Raw genomic sequence first — 5,407 nt, 5'->3', positions numbered from 1 at the left:
TCAGGACCAGACTCCCCGTTTGCCAGTGACCTTGCCAACAAGGGGCCTACCTCTTTGATCCAACTGCAGTGGGATGTCTGCTCTCCTTTTTGCGTGCCCTTCCCCGCCTCGTGCGTGCCTCTCCAGCTGTTCCTGTCCCCGCTGCTGCCTCGGACCCCTCTGGTCCCCGCCCCTTGCCTCTGCCTCCACGCCGGTCCCCGCCGCTTGCTTCTGTTGCCGCCGGTCCCCCAACGCCTATTTTTGATTGCAGCGCTGTGTCGCTCCGCCGCTGCCGCTGCCTACTTCTTACATCTTACAGTAACCCATCATTCTTGTCTGGGTTAGCCATGTGGTGTTCTCATCTTGCTTCCTCTGTGTCTGGGTGATGAGTGCAGACTGATTCTTTCCTCTTCCCAGAATTCTCTTGTTCTTGTTGTCCCACCTCTACTTCCTGACTGGCTACTGGCTAATCAGCATTTTATTAAAACAAAACAAGTGTTTTACAGGGTACAGGACCATTGTCCCATAGTAATAGTCAAGCTTTATTTTTTTATTTTATTTTATTTATTTTTTTGTTTTTGTTTTCTCAACACAGGGTTTCTCTGTAGCTTTGGAGCATGTCCTGGAATTTACTCTGTAGATCAGCCTGGCCTCCAACTCACAGAGATCTGCCTGACTCTGCCTTGCGAGTGCTGGGATTAAAGGCGTGTGCCACCCCCACCCCTCGGTCAAGCTTTAAATCATGCGAAGAGGAAGAAGCCACTCACAACAGAGCAGAGACTGCACAATTCCATTTGTGTGTAATATCCAGAATAGGCTAATTACACCCTTAATAGATTGGCTAAGGCTGGATTAGGGGAAGGATCAGGGTGATGGATTATGCAGGGTTTCATCTTTCAACAATGATTTCGGTGGTGGATGCAGAATTCTGAAAAGCTAATGACATCATTGACTTATAAACTCAAACAGGTAAAGCTCATGGCATTTGAGCTATATTCAATAACTGCAACCTTTGCCTGGTGCTCTATTATTTATTCCAAGGGAAGTTAATCACCGTCTTCAGGACCCTTTATGTAAACATAGACTGATATTTGAAGGCCCCTGCTGGAGCTCATATCATACCTAGAATGTAACTACTTCCTAGGGCCTCGGGCATGCTAGGCAAGTACTCTGCTACAGCGGTACGTCTGATTTCTGGGTTTAGAATAAACTCAGTCAGAAGAGATGCACACTCTGCCATCCCAGCACTTGGGAAACAAAGAAGGAAGGAAGGGAGAGGAAATGGAAAGAAGGAAGCTTTTTCCTATCTTGTCACATGTTTCTACCTTTATTTCTGAAATCAAAAATAAAATCCTTCCTTTTTTTGAGATGGGGTCTTACTATGTAGCCCAGCCTGGACTTGAACACCTAATTCTACTTGTAATTCTTGAGAACCTTCCTGCCTCTCAAGTGCTGACAAAATCTATTCCTTTTGCTTGTTTGATTTTTGAGGCAGGTCATTCTACATGGACTTGGCTGTCCTCTAACTTGTTTGCTGTGTAGACCAGACTGGGTTTGAACTCAGAGATATCTGCCTGACTTTGCCTCAAGAGTGCTGTTATTACACGCGTGCGTATCATGCTTAATCCTCTCTCTATCTCTTTTTATAATTAAGTTTCTCTCTCTCTGTCTCTCTCTGTCTCTCTCTGTCTCTGTCTCTGTCTCTCTCTCTCTCTCTCTCTCTCTTTGTGTGTTGAAAGCCAGTTTTCGCTTACCTTGTTGTCCCAGGATCAAATTCAGGTCCTCAGGCCTGGCAGCAAAGCTTTATCCACTCAATCATGCTGTCAGTTCTTGAATCTATTCTTAAGAGCAATCAGAGTTATTTATGATGAAATCCAGATAATGTCAATCTTTTATTCAAAGCTTTCTAGTTACAACACTTGGGGAGTTAGAGGAAGGAAGACCAAAAGTTCAAAGTCATCTTCTGTTAGATTACAAGTTCAAAGCTAGCTTCAGCTACATGAGACCCTGCCTCAAAAAAAATTCTTTTAATTATTAAAAAAACCAAAAACAAACCAAATGGAAACAAAATCAAGCCCTTCTAGTGACTGTAAGACTCAGCCAGAACAAAAGACAATGTCCTTCCTCTGACCCATTGGCCTTATCCATCTGTCACTCTGCCTTCTGCCTCTCTGATGTGGTGTCTTTTTTAATTTGTTTAGCCACAGTGTGATCTTGAAACTACTAAGTGCTCTCCCGCATCCAGGTCTTTGCAATTGTTCTTTCCTCCCTGAAACCCTCTCTCTTTCTGCAGATATTCTTGGTCAGCCCCTACCCATTTCCTTTAGATCTCACTCAGATTTAATCTCATCAGCAAGTTTAACCCTGACCACCTATATTAAATTCTCTCTCATAGCCTGCTTTATTTTTGCCATAGCATTTGCTACTACCAAATATTAATATATTGGATATAATTTATGCTTATTAATTATTGATTTGATACTTTGCTCACTGTCATAGCCCTAGGACTTAATAAGGTATCTAACACATGGTAGGTTCTTAATATTTATTGGCTGAATGACTCAATGAACCATTCAGAAGAGAAGATAATTTCCTTTTTCCCTTTTGATAACATGTTAATCATTGCAATAGATTTCCTATTGTTGAGCTATCCTTGCATTCCTGATACGATTGCATTTGGCTTAATCATTTTAGCAAAGGAATTTGTTTGCTAGTAACTCAGTTAACATTTTGCATACCATTAGGTTTTCTTAGTAGCTTTTGTTTACTCTGGTATTCTTATCAGCTATCATTCTTGAATCTATTTTGGAATAAAATAAAGGAACATCTGGGGGTCTTGTTGTAGTTGTTTCTCTCCCCAGGAGGCTACATTTATCTTGCTCACAGATGAGAGGAATTTACTGTAACATAGTAACTCTTTTCTACGATGCTGGCCATCCTGTAATTCTGGTACTTGGGAATAGAGGCAGAAGAGTGGGGAGTTCAAAGTTATCCTCAGCCACATGAAGAATTTGAAGCCAACCTATGCTACCCGCGACACCAACCCACACACCCTATCTGCTCCCACATGCAAAAGAACCAGGGTTGTTTTATTTCACTCTTTATTTTTCTTCTGTTTCTGAGGTTGGGGATCTTGTTAGCTCAAGTTCCTTTAACTTGTTTTTTATTTATTTATTTGGCTTTTCAAGACAGGGTTTCTCTATGTAACAGCCTAGCTGTCCTGGAACTAGCTCTTGTAGACCAGGCTGTCCTCAAACTCACAGAGATCTGCCTACCTCTGCCTCCCAAGTGCTGGGATTAAAGGCATGTGTCACTACTTGGCTCATTAACTTGTTTTTGAAAATTATTGTGTATTTTATTTTATATATTTAGGAGGTTTTGCCTGTGTGTGTGTTTGTGCACCACTTTTATGCCTGGTTCCCACCGAGACAAGAAGAGGTCCTCAAACCCAAGTTATAGACATTTGTGAGCCCCACCTGGTGCTCAGAATTGTCCTTTGACCCTCTGCACTGCCTCTGCTGTAAGCATAAACCCCTAGGGCCCACCCCCTATGCACGGGATTTTCATACACTGATTATATAGTTACTCTTCCTGTTGTATGTTAAAACACCCTGACAAAAGCGATTTAAGGGGAAGAAGTTTTGTTCTGGTTAACAGTTTCAGGTTGCAGGCCATTGTGGTGGGGATTAGGAGTTAAAGGACGTGTTCAAATTCCATCCACATCCTGGAAGTAGAGAGTGCTTACTTGGATGCTTACGCTTGATTCACCTTCTCCACCGTCTCAGCAGAGGGAATTGTGCTGCCCACAGTGGGCAGGTCTTCTCACCCTAATTAACCTAATAAGATAATCTCTTATAGGCATGCCCAGATGATTCTAGATCTCATCAAGTTGACAGTTAAGATTAACCATTGTATAGGACATATTTTTCTGTCAGTTGATTAGCTATCAAAATGAACAATATTAGCAACATTGTATTCCTAGAATATCTACATATATTTTGAACATATTGCAAAGATGATCCATACTCTAAGAGTGCCATTTCCTCAAAGCCTAATAATTTGTGTCAAATTTGCTCCAGTTAAAAAACAGATCACGAATGTGAGAGGAACTGAGTCCTACAATGAGACACTCTGGGGCGGACTGGGGAGAATAACTGAGTGGAGAAAGTGCCTGCCTGCAAGTGTGGGGACTTGAGTTCAAATCCCCAGAACTGAGGTAAGCCAGGCAGGGTAGTATACTAGTGGCACACAGCTATAACCCCAGGGCTTTTACAGGGCCAAGTATTCAGGGGCAAACAAGGAAACCCCGAATCAGATAAGACAGGAGGGAAGGACTGACACCCAAGGTTGTCCTTTGGTCTCTACCAGTACACATACAAAATAATTTTTTTTTTTTCAAGACAGGGTTTCTCTGTAGCTTTGGGGCCTGTCCTGGAACTAGCTCTTGTAGACCAGGCTGGCCTCGAACTCACAGAGATCCACCTGCCTCTGCCTCCCAAGTGCTGGGATTAAAGGCGTGCACCACCACTGCCCAGCTCAAAATAAATTTTAAAAGTTTGATTTATTTTTAAATGTATACTATATGTGTGCCCTGTGCTCAGGGATAGCAGAGGAGGACACTGATTACTTTGGAAATGGACTTACAGACAGATGTAACCCACCATGTGGGTGCTGAGAATTGCTGGGTCCTCTGCAAGAGTGTCAAGTTTTCCTAACCACCATCACACCCAGCCCAAAACAATTTGTTAAAAAAAAAGACATCATGGAGTGTTAGTACTCTAAGCCTAATGGCTCATCAGGACTGAGATTTAATCTCACTGCGACTCCTGTTACCAATCCAATCTTGATGTATTATTTTTAAGATAATTTATTCCTTGAGAATGAAAACAGTGGTACTCACCAAGTAACTTTCATTCGCATTGTCTGGGATTTATTATTTCTTTGTCTGTTTACTCAGGACAATTTATTGCATGTGACAGAAACATCTAACAGGGTGCACTAAATGCCTGTGGGAATTTGTCAGCTGCCATTACTGAGGATTTGCTTCGGATCCACGCCTCCACCCAGCGGTTGGGCAGTGTGGCTGGGACTCACTCCCCTCAGCTCTCAGTTCTGCCTTCCAAGGTGTCAGGAGCATCTCCAGATTCCTGCATCCTCTGTGAACAATTCCTAAGAAAAGGCCTCTGGGCAGAATGTTCATCGCATCTTGCGGTCCTTTCCTAGGCTCTCTCAGCATCCGGGGGTTTATGTGATGACTCACCAGGTCAGGGAGGCACCTTCACTCCTGCTCTACAGGAAGTGTTAGTTAGAGGAAAGGGGAGATGGTGGTTTACAAGGAAAAAACTAAGTGTCCACTAATATTTTGCGGTTCATTCACTTGTACTCCACTTTAAAACTCTGCCCAGCCAGGCTCTCTGTTATCCTAATA

The sequence above is a fragment of the Microtus ochrogaster genome, chromosome 18 (assembly GCF_000317375.1).
Source record: "Microtus ochrogaster isolate Prairie Vole_2 chromosome 18, MicOch1.0, whole genome shotgun sequence".
Lineage (NCBI taxonomy): Eukaryota > Metazoa > Chordata > Mammalia > Rodentia > Cricetidae > Microtus > Microtus ochrogaster.
The sequence above is the reverse complement of the archived record's forward strand: the minus strand, read 5'-3'. Positions refer to the sequence as shown.